This window comes from Budorcas taxicolor, chromosome 5 (genome assembly GCF_023091745.1).
Source record: "Budorcas taxicolor isolate Tak-1 chromosome 5, Takin1.1, whole genome shotgun sequence".
NCBI lineage: Eukaryota > Metazoa > Chordata > Mammalia > Artiodactyla > Bovidae > Budorcas > Budorcas taxicolor.
The window spans coordinates 18,683,287-18,695,707 of NC_068914.1; positions in this window are offsets into that span (position 1 = coordinate 18,683,287).

The following is a 12,421-nucleotide window of genomic DNA, read 5'->3' on the forward strand; positions in this document are numbered from 1 at the left end:
TGGCTATTTCCTTTTCCATGTTAGGGAAGTTGTCGACTATAATCTTCTCAAATATTTTCTCATATCCTTTCTTTTCCTATTCCTCTTTCTGCAACCCCTATAATTCAAATGTAGTTATGTTTAATTTTGTCCCAGGGTCTCTGAGATTGTCCTCAATTCTTTTTTCCTTGATTCTACTACTCAGCATTCATTTCTATCATTCTATCTTCCAACTCACTTATCCATTCCTCTGCCTCAGTTATTCTGCTGTTCATTCCTTCTAGAGAATTTTTAATTTCAGTGATTGTGTTGTTTGTCACTGTTTGTTCTTTATATCTTCTAGGTCTTTGTTAAATGTCTTGCATTTTCTCTATCCCTTCTCAATATTTTGACACTTTGACTATCATCACGCTAAATTATTTTTCAGATAGGCTCCCTGTTTCCTCTTCCTTTACTAGGTCTTGTAGTTTTTTTACCTTTTTCTTCATTTTAACATATTTTTTTGTCATTTCTTTTTTGTTTGTTTGATGGGTGTGACTGTGTTCCTGTCTTACTAGTTGTTTGGCCTGAGGTTTCCAGCAGTGGCGTTTGTGGGGCAGTTGGGTAGAGCCGGGTGCTAAGATGTGAACCTCTGGGATATCTCATTCCAATGACTATTCCTTGAGGCCTGGAGTTCTCTGTACTCCACCAGTTCAGACTCTGAGCTCCCACCTGGCTCAAGCCTGGTCTCTGGCCTGAGAACCTGGATCCCACAAGCCATGGGGCGTGGGAAAAAGAGAAAAAAAACAAAAAACAAAAAAAGCAGAACAATAACAAAGAGTTGTTGTTGTTGTTCAGTTGCTCAGTCACGTCTCACTGAGTCAGTCATGTCGCTCACTCTTTGCAACTCCACGGACTGCAGCACACGAGGCTTCCCTGTCCTTTACTATCTCCTGGAGTTTGCTTAAACTCATGTATATTGAGTTGGTGATGCCATCCAACCATCTCATCCTCTGTCACCCCCTTCCCCTCCTGCCCTCAGTCTTTCCCAGCATCAGGGTCTTTTCTAGTAAGTCAGCTCTTCACATCAGGTGGCCAGAGTATTGGAGCTCCAGCTTCAGCATCAATCCTTCCAATGAATATTCAGGACTGAGTTCCTTTTATTGGCTGGTTTGACCTCCTTGGAGTCCAAGGGACTCTCATGAATCTTCTCCAGCACTACAATCCAAAAGCATCAATTCTTCAGTGCTCAGTCTTCTTTATGGTCCAACTCTCACATCCATACATGACTACTGGAAAAAACATAGCTTTGACTATACGGACCTTTATCAGCAAAGTGTCATTTCTGCTTTTTAATATGATGTCTAGGCTTGTCATAGTTTTTCTTTCAAGGGTCAGTTCAGTTGCTCAGTCCTGTCCAATTTTTTGTGACCCCATGGACTGCAGCACTCCAGACCTCCCTGTCCATCACCAACTCCTGGAGTTTACTCAAACTCATGTCTATTGAGCTGGTGATGCCATCCAACCATCTCATCCTCTGTCATCCCCTTCTTGCCCCATCTTCAGTCTTTCCCAGCATCAGGGTCTTTTCAAATGAGTCAGCTCTTTGCATCAGGTGGCCAAAGTATTGGAGTTTCAGCTTCAACATCAGTCCTTCTAATGAATATTCAGGACTGATTTCCTTTAGGACTTACTGGTTGGATCTCCTTGCAGTCCAAAGGACTCTCAAGAGTCTTTCCCAACACCATAGTTCAAAAGCATCAGTTCTTCAGTGCTTAGCTTTCTTTCTAGTCCAACTCTCACATCCATACATGACTACTGGAAAAACCTACTAGACAAACCTTTGTTGACAAAGTAATGTCTCTGCTTTTTAATATACTGTCTAGGTTGGTCATAACTTTTCTTCCAAGGAGTAAGCGTCTTTTAATTTCATGGCTGCTGTCACTATCTACAGTGATTTTGGAGCCCAAGAAAATAAAGTCTTTCACTGTTTCCACTGTTTCTCTATCTATTTGCCATGAAGTGATGGGACCAGATGCCATGATATTAGTTTTCTGAATGTTGAGTTTTAAGCCAAATTTTTCCCTCTCCTCTTTGACTTTCATCAAGAGGCTCTTTAGTTCGCCTTCACTTTCTGCCATAAGGGTGGTGTCATCTGTATATCTGAGGTTATTGATATTTCTCCTGGTAATCTTGATTCCAGTTTATGCTTCATCCAGTCCAGCATTTTTCATGATGTACTCTGCATATAAGTTAAATAAGCAGGGTGACAATATACAACCTTGACGTACTCCTTTTCTTATTTGGAACCAGTCTGTTGTTCCATGTCCAGTTCTAACTGTTGCTTCACGACCTGCATACAGATTTCTCAAGAGGCAGGTCAGGTGGTCTGGTATTCCCATCTCTTTCAGAATTTTCCACAGTTTGTTGTGATCCACACAGTCAAAGGCTTTGGCATAGTCAATAAAGCAGAAATAGATGTTTTTCTGGAACTCTCTTGCTTTTTCCATGATCCAGCGGATGTTGGCAATTTGATCTCTGGTTCCTCTGCCTTTTCTAAATCTTGCTTGAACATCTGGTAGTTCACAGTTCACATATTGCTGAAGCCTGGCTTGGAGAATTTTGAGCGTTACTTTACTAGTGTGTGAGATGAGTGCAATTGAAGCAGTAGTTTGAGCGTTCTTTGGCATTGCCTTTCAAGGGTCAAGTGTCTTTTAATTTTATGGCTGCAGTCACCATCTGCAGTGATTTTGGAGCCCAAGAAAATAAAGTCTGTCACTGTTTCTATTGTTTCCCCATCTGTTTGCCATGAAGTGATGGGACCAGATGCCATGATCTTCATGTTTTGAATGTTGAGGTTTAAGCCAGCTTTTTCACTCTCCTCTTACACCTTCATCACAAGGCTCTTTAGTTCCTCTTCGGTTTCTGCTATTGGGTGGTGTCATCTGAGGTTACTGATATTTCTCCTGGTAGTGTTGATTACAACTTGAGCTTCATTCAACCCGGCATTTTGCATGATGTACTCTGCATATAAGTTAAATAAGCAAAGTGACAGTATACAGCCTTGATGTATTCCTTTCCCAATTTTGAACCAGTCCATTGTTCCTTGTCTGGTTATGACTGTTGCTTCTTGACCTGCATACAAGTTTCTCAGGAGGCAGGTAAGATGGTCTGGTATTCCCATCTCTAAGAATTTTCCACAGTCTGTTGTGATCCACACAGTCAAAGGCTTTGGTGTAGTCAATGAACCAGAAGTAGATGTTTTTCTGGAGTGGAGTTCCCTTGATTTTTTGATGATCCAGCAGATGTTGGAAATTTGATCTCTGGTTCCTCTGCCTTTTCTAAATACAGTTTGTACGTTTGGAAATTCTCGGTTCATGTACTGTTGAAGCGTAGCACAACCCATGAAGGGTAGAACCAGACTCTTAATAGCAAAGAGAAGAAAAAAGAGAAGAAATGTGTATGTATATGTGTGTGTGTGTGTGTGTGTATAAAGAAAATAAAATTTGGCAGAACAATAATGAAGATTAAAAAATAATAGAATAAGTTTTAAACCTAACAGAAATAGAAAAGTTAAGAATATATATGAAACAACTACTGGAGGATAAAACCAAACTCCACTGGCAAATGGTAGAAAACACAGAACAAAAAGGTAGAAAAAAACCTTTGCTGTGAAGGGCAGGGCTTAGGGATAGAGAGGCTTAGGCAGTGAAGGTGTTTAGGTGGAGGTGGTGGGTTTAGGTCAGGGTGGGATTCTGATTCAAGGCTCAAGCCTTCAAAAAAGCTCCTGGGTGAGGGGGTAGCCCAGGCTCCAGTGAGCCAACCAAGGGGACCTCTGCAGTGCCTCCAGCTTCACGGTGCAGAGGATAAGGCCTAAGCCCCCAGGAGGCTCCCCAGGGCTGTGGGTGGAGGAACAGCAGATGGATTCCCTTTTCCTTCACATCCAGAGGGACCTCTTCCTGACCAGCCTGCTCCATTTCCCTGCCCTCCTTCACCTGCAGGGCCTATGTGGGCAGAGGTGTCCTCTGAGGCATCTCTAGAGGACAGAGAGGGCCATGAAGGGCTCGGTCTGGAGGGCAGAGGGGTGACCCCAGAAGGAAAAGGGAACCGGGGGGTAGGGGGTTCCCGTATGGCAGAGAACCATGCCCAGAGGTCAGACAGGGCCACTGGGGAGTGAGGGGGCATGTGGAGGATGGAGATCCCAGAGGGAGAAGGAAACTGGAGAGTGGAAGGGGGCTCCCAGATGGTGGAGGGCTCGGTTTAGAAGGGTGAGAGGGCCTGGAAGGGAAGAGAGGGCTCTGGAGGCAAAGGGAGGACCCAGAGGTCATAGGGGAACAGCCAGGGGCAGAGAGCCCAGTCCAGAGGGCAGGTGGGAGTCCCTGGAGGGATGAAGGGTTTCCAGAGGACACAAGCCCAGAGGGAGGAGGAACCTGCAAGGCAGAGAGCAGGGGGGTCTGGTGGGAGCCCTGGTGGGTAGCTGGGGCCAGGAGGACGAGGTAGACCTGAAGAGGGGAGGGTTTAGCCTGGTTGGGAGGCACTTTTATTCTTTTTGCACAGGATTGCTGTGGTAATTCTGGGTCTTTTATGGTTTCATATATGTATTAGGATTTTTGTTGTTGTTGTTCTAGTTCTATGAAAAATGTCATGGATACTTTGATAGGGATGGCATGAAATCTGTAGTTTGCTTTGGATAGTAGGGCTTTTAAATAATACTGATATTTCATTCCAAGAGCATGGGGTAGCTGTCCATATCTTTGAATCTTCTTCAGTTGCCTCCATCAGCTGAAAGTAAAAAGTGAAAGTAAAAGTGAAGTCGCTCAGTCGTGTCCGACTCTTTGCAACCCCATGGACTGTAGCGTATCAGGCTCCTCCGTCCATGGGATTTTCCAGGCAAGAGTGCTGGAGTGGATTGCCATTTCCTTCTCCAGGGGATCTTCCCGAGCCAGGAATCGAACCCGGGTCTCCCGCATTGCAGGCAGACGCTTTGCCGTCTGAGCCACCAGATGTAAGCATATAAGTCTCTCACTCCTAGATCAGATTTAGTTTCACATATTTTGTTTTTCAGTATGATTTTAAACAGATTGTTTGTTTTGCTTTACTTTCCCTTTCTGATATTTGGTTGTTAGTGTGAAGAAATGCAGCCGATATCTGTATGTCAATCTTATATCCTGTTATCTTGATGGATTTGTTTACTGGTACCTGTAGTTGATGTGTGGCATCTTTAGCGTGTTGTCTGTATAGTATCAGGTTACCTGGGTGCTGTGACAGTTGCACCTCTTTGCTTCCAATCTGGATGCCTTTCATTTCTGTTTCTTGTCTGACTGTTGTAGGTAGGACCTCCAGTCCCATGTTGAATAAAAGGGGTGCAGGAGGGCTCCCTTTCTTCTGGATTTTTGTTGGAAGGCTGTCAGCTCGTCACTGTTGAGTATTATGTTTACTGTGGGTTGGTCCTGTGTAGCTTTTATTATGTTGAGATATGTTCCCTCCATCCCTGCTTTGGGAAGAGTGTTTATGATGAATGGATGTTGAATTGTATGAAATGCTTTTCCTGGGTCTGTGGGGATGATCATGTGGTTTTGTCTTTTCCTTTGTTGATGTGCTGAGTCGTGTTCATTAATTCGCATTTGTTTGAAGCATCCTTGTGAATCTGAGATGCATCCAACTTGATCATGCTGTATGCGTGTGTGCTGAGTCACATCAGTCGTATCCAGCTCTTCATGACCCCACAGACTGGGGCCCACTGTGCTCCTCTGTCAGTGGGATTCTCCAGGCAAGTGTACTGCAGTGAGTTGCCGTGCCCTACTCCGGGATCTTTCTGGACCCAGTGACCGAACCTGCTTCTCTTACGTCTTTTGCACTGGCAGCTGAGCTCTTTACCACTAGTGCCACCTGGGAGGCCAGCGGTGTGGTGTATGATTCCCTCTTGTTTTTTTTTAATTGTGAAAGTCACTCAGTCATGTCCGACGCTTTGTGACCCCATGGACTATAAAGTCCATGGAATTCTCCAGGCCAGAATACTGGAGTGGGTAGCCTTTCTCTTCTCCAGGGTATCTTCTCAACCCAGGGATTGAATCCAGGTCTCCCGCATTGCGGGAAGATTCTTTACCAGCTGAGCCACGAGGGAAGCTCAAGAATACTGGAGTGGGTAGCCTATCCCTTCTCCAGAGGATCTTCCCAACCCAGGAATCGAACTGGGGTCTCCTGCATTGCAGGCAAGAGAAGGGATGGGGATGCAACATGGGGATGTCAGTTCTTTATCAGCCGAGCTATCACAGAATTTTTGATTGAGGTATCAGTAATTTACAAGTTTTAATAGTTCCCAGTATATAGACAAGGACTCAGTTAAATATATAATGTGTGTGTGTGCTAAGTTGCTTCAGTTATGTCTGACTGCTTGCGACTATATGGACTGTGGCTTACCAGGCTTCTCTGTCCATGGGATTCTCCATGCTAGAATACTGGAGTGGGTTGCCATGCCCTCCTCCATTGGACCTCTCTGAGTCAGAGATCGAACCCACGTCCCTTATGTCTCCTGCCTTGGCAGGTGGGTTCTTTACCACTGAGAAGCCCTAAGCATATATATATATATATATATATACACACACACACACACATATATATACATACGTATATACATAAGCATGTATATGTGTGTACATATGTATATGTATATACATATGTGTGTACATACATATATGTATAAACATATTTGTGTGTGTATGTATATATAGATACACACACATTACTTTGTCAACAAATGTCCGTCTAGTCAAGGCTGTGGTTTTTCCAGTGGTCATGTATGGGTATGACAGTTGGACTATAGAAGGCTGAGTGCCAAAGAATGATGCTTTTGAACTGTGGTGTTGGAGAAGACTCTTGAGAGTCCCTTGGACCACAAGGAGATCCAACCAGTCCATCCTAAAGGAAATCAGTCCTGGCTGTTCATTGGAAGGACTGATGTTGAAGCTGAAACTCCAATACTTTGGCCACCTGATGCGAAGAACTGACTTATTTGAAAAGACCCTGATGCTGGGAAAGATTGAGGGCAGGAGGAGAAGGGGACAACAGAGGATGAGATGGTTGGATGGCATCACCGACTCAATGGACATGGGTTTGGGTGGACTCCGGGAGTTGGTGATGGACAGGGAGGCCTGGCGTGCTGCGGTTCATGTGGTCACAGAGAGTCAGACACGACTGAGCAACTGAACTGATATACATACACACACACACACACACATATATTTGTACATATATATATATTTATGTATACACACACATAACTATTTTTTGTCGTATTGTTTACAGTTATAATTCCTAGAAGATACTGAGCAGAGTCCTCAGTGCTATGTAGGAGGACCTTGTCTCTCTGGTTTATATAGATATTAAAGTGTTTCTTTATGTGGCTGTGTAGGTCTTAGTTGCAGCACGTGGGCGCTGTTGGGGGAGGCATGCAAACTCTTAGTTGTGGCATGTGGGGTCTAGTTCCCTGAAAAGAAATCAAACCCTAGCCTTCTCTGCATTGGGAGCAAAGAGTTTTATACACTGGACCACCAGGGAATTCCCCATCTGTTTTATATAGAAGAATTTTTTAATTTATTTAGCTGGATCGGGTCTCAGTTGTGGCCTGTGCGATCTTTTGTTGAGGCTTTCTCTAACTGCAGCCTGTGGGCTGCAGAGCTTGTGAGCTTAGTTGTCATGCAGCATGGGGATGTCAGTTCTCCAGCCAGGGATCGAACCCATGTCCCCTGTGCTGGAAGGCGGACTCCCGACCACTGAACCATCAGGAAAGTCCCCTCTGTATTATGGATAGTAGTATGAATCTGCTAACTCCAAACTCCCAATTTATCTCTCCCCGGCCCTTTCCTCTGTGGTATCCATGAGTTTGGTTTCGTGAGTGTGTGAGTCTGTTTCTTGTTTGCAAATAAATTCATTGGTATCATATTTCAGATTCTTCATATAAGTGATACCATGGAATATTTGTCTTTCTCTGACTTCACTTCATAAGATCACCTCTCCATCCCTCCACGTTGCTGCAAATGCCATTATGCCATTCTTTTTTGATGGCTGAGTAACATTTCAGTGTGTTTCTATGGAGATATCCGTCTATCTGTATAGAGTACATCTTGTTCATTCATTCTTCTGTTAATGGACATTTAGGTGGCTTCCACGTCTTGGCTATTTTAAACAGTGTCCCTATGACCCTTGGGCTGCTTGTATCTTTTGGAATTAGAGTTTTCTCCAGAAATAAGCCCACAATGTGACTGTTGGTCATATGGTAGCTCTATGTTTGGTTTTTGAAGGAACCTCCATACTCCAGGGTGACTGTGCCTCTTCACAGCCACCAAACAGTAAGCGGGTTCCTTTTTCTCTACACCCTCTCTTGCATTCATAATATGTAGCCCTTTTGATGGTGATCTTCTGATCAGTGCAAGGTGACAACTCATTGGAGTTTTAAATTGAACATCTCTAATAATTAGCAATGTTGCGTCTTTTCACGTGTCTTATTACCCACAGGTATATCTTCCTTGGACAACTGTCTGTTGAGGTTGTCTGAGTAATTTTTAAAATTTATTTAAAGTCATTTTTACTCACTATTCATGCATTCACTGCTCATTTTTTATTTTGGGCTGCCCCGTCTTCACTGCTGCGCACGGGCTTTCTCCGGTTGTGGCAAGCAGAGGCTGCCCTTCGTTGCAGTGTTCCAGCTTCTCATTGTGGTGCTTTCTCTCGTTGCGGAGCACAGGCTCTAGGTGTGCGAGCTTCAGTTGTCGAGGCGTACAGCCTCAGTATTTGCAGCACGTAGCTCTATGGAGTGTCAGTGGACCGAAGTAGCTGTGGGGTGCCTGCTTAGTTGCTCTGTGGCATGAGGGATCTTCCTGGACAAGGATCAAACCTGTGTCCATTGCATTGAAAGGCGAACTCCAGCCACTCGACTACCAGGCCGTTCCATGCCCAGTTTTAAAGTTGGATTGCTTGTACTTTTGCTCTTGAATTGTCTGAGCTGTTGGTATAGTCTGGAAATAAAGACCTTGTCGGTTACCCTGTTTGCATATCTGTTTTTCCCAGTCTGTAGGGTGTGTGTGGATCTTGTTTACGGTGCCCTGTGCCATGTAAACAATGGTAAGTTTGAGTTTGATGATAAGTTTGATTAGTTGTGATTTTGTTTCTATTGCCTTGGAAGACCGACCTAAGAAAAACACTACGAGTTAGGTCAGAGAATATTCTGCCTAATATTCTCTTCTCGCAGTTTTTTGGTATCATGCCTGGTATTTAAGTCATTAAGCAAACTTGAGTTTATTTTTGTGTGGTATGAGGGAGTGTTCTAACTTCATTGATTGACATATGGACATCTGGCTTTCCCAGTGCCACTTGCTGAAGTGAAGTGAAGTGAAGTCGCTCAGTCGTGTCCGACTCTTTGCGACCCCATGAACTGTGTAGCCTACCAGGCTCCTCCCTCCATGGGATTCTCCAGGCAAGAATACTGGAGTGGGTTGCCATTCCCTTCTCCAGGGGATCCTCCCGACCCAGGGATCGAACCCCGGGTCTCCCGCACTGCGGGCAGACGCTTTAACCTCTGAGCCACTCTCTACTATAGTCTTGCCTCCTGTGTCAAGGATTAATTGACCCTAGGCATGGGCAATTTCCTTCTGGTGTCTCTATCCTGTTGCCTTGATCAGTCCGTCTGCTTTTGTGCCAGTTCCATGCTGTTTGTTTACTGTAGCTTGGCAGAGTTGTCCAAAGTCTGGGCACCTTTGTTTTTTGGCACAAGATTGCTTTGGTAATTCTAGGTCTTTTGTCCTTTGTGATCCCATCTTGGTGTTAGGATTATTTGTGCTAGGTGTGTGGAAAATACCATGGATACGTTGATAGGGATGGCATAAAATCTGCAGTTTGATTTGGTTAGGAGGGCACTTAAATAATCCTGATACTTCCATTCCAAGAGAATGGGATAGCTGCCCACTCCTCTGAATCATCTTCAGTTGCCTTCGTCAGTGTGCTTTAGTTGTCACACAGCTCTCACCTCCTAGGTCAGGTTTATTTTACATATTTTGTTTTTCAATATGACTTTAAATGGGTTTGCTTTGGGTTTTTTTGCATTATTTTCCCTTTCTGATATTCTGTTGTTAGAGTGAAGAAATGCAGCTGATTTCTCAATGGCAATCTTGTATCCAGCTACCTTCCTAAATTTGTTTGCCACTCCCCATAGTTGGTGTGTGGCATCTTTAGGGGGGTGTCAGTATAGTATCATGTTACTGCATACCATGACAGTTGTACCTATTGCTTCCAATCTGGATGCCTTTCATTTCTGGTTCTTGTCTGACTGTTGTAGGGAGGACTTCCAGTCCCATGTTGAACAGAAGGGGTGCAAGTGGACTCCGTCTTTTCTTCCACATTTTAGCAGGAAGGCAATCAGCATGTCACTGTTGACGTTTGCTGTAGGTTGGTCCTGTGTAGCTTTTATTTTGTTCAGATATGTTCCCTCCATACCCATTTTGGGAAGAGTGTTTATGATGAATGGATGTTGAATTGTATGAAATACTTTCCCTGTGTCATGCCCCTTATTTTTTTATTTTAGTATCATTAACTTACAGTGTTTTGATAGTTTCTGGTTTATAGACAAGGGACTCAGTAAACATATATATTAAGAAGAGGTGGCAAGAATACACAGAGGAACTGTACAAAAAAAGATCTTAATGACCTGGATTACCACGATAGTGTGATCACTCACCTAGAGCCAGACATCATGGAGTGTGAAGGCAAGTGGGCATTAGGAAGCATTGCTATGAATAAAGCTAGTGGAGGGGATGGAATTCCAGATGAGCTGTTTCAAATCCTAAAAGATGATGCTGTTAAAGTGCTACACTCAGTATGCCAGCAAATTTTGAAAACTCAGCAGTGGCCACAGAACTGAAAAAGGTCAGCTTTGATTCCAGTGCCAAAGAATGGTCAAACTACCACACAGCTGCACTCACTTCACATGCTAGCAAGGTTATCCTCAAAGTCCTTCAAGCTAGGCTTCGACAGTGGGGGATTCCCACGTGGCACCTGTGGTAAAGAACTCACCTGCCAATGAGGGGACATAAGAGACATGGGTTTAATCCCTGGGTTGGGAAGATCCTCTGGAGAAGGAAATGTCAACCCACTCCAGTGTTCTTGCCTGGAGAATCCCATGGACAGAGGATCCTGGTGGGCTATGGTTCACAGGGTTGCAAAGAGTCGGACATGACTGAAGTGACTTAGCACAGTAGAGGTTTCAACAAGTACATGAACTGAAAACTTACAGATATATAAGCTGGATTTAGAAAAGGCAGAGGAACCAGAAATCAAATTTCCAACATTCGATGGATCATAGAAAAATCAAAGGAATTCCAGAAAAACATTTACTTCTGCTTCATTGACTACACTAAACTCTTTGACTGTGTGGATCACAACAAACTGTGGAAAATTCTTAAAGAGATGGGAATACGTAACCACCTTACCTGTTTCTTGAGAAACTTGTATACAGGTCAAGAAGCAACACTTAGAACCAGAAAAGGGACAATGAATGGACTGGTTCCAAATTGGGAAAGGAGTACGTCAAGGCTGTATATTGTCACCCTGCTTATTTAACTTTACGCAGAATACATCATGCAATATCCCAGGCTGAATGGAGCTCTAGGAAGAAGCACAAGCTGGAATCAAGATTGCCAAGAGAAATATCAGTTACCTCAGATATGCAGATGACACCACTCTAATGGCAGAAAGTGAAGAGGAACTAAAAAGCCTCTTGATGGAAGCGAAAAGAGAGAGTGAAAAATCTGGCTTAAAACTCAACATTCAAAAAACGAAGATCATGGCATCTGGTCCCATCACTTCATGGCAAATAGATGGGGGGAAAAAATGGAAACAGTGACAGACTTTATTTCTTGGGCTCCAAAATCACTGCAGATGGTGACTGCAGCCATGAAATTAAAAGACATTTGCCCCTTGGAAGAAAAGTTATGACAGACCTAGACAGCTTATTAAAAAGCAGAGACATCATGTTGCCAACAAAGGTCATATAGTCAGAGCTATGATTTTTCCTGTAGTCACGTATGGATGTGAGTTGTACCATAAACAAGACTGAGCACTGAAAAATTGATGGTTTTGTACTATGGTGCTGGAGAAGACTCTTGAGAGTCCCTTGGAGAGCAAGGAGATCAAGCCAGTCAATCCTAAGGGAAATCAACCCTGAATATTTATTGGAAGGACTGATGCTGAAGCGCCAATACTATGGCCACCTGATGTGAAAAGCTGACTCATTGGAAAGGACCCTGATGCTGGGAAAGAATGAGGGCAGGAGGAGAAGGGCGCAACAGAGGATGAGATGGTTGGATGGTAACACTGAGTCAATGGACATGAGTTTGAGCAAACCCCGGGAAATAGTGAAGGACAGGGAAGGCTGGTGTGCTGCAGTCCATGGGGTTACAAAGAATCAAACAGA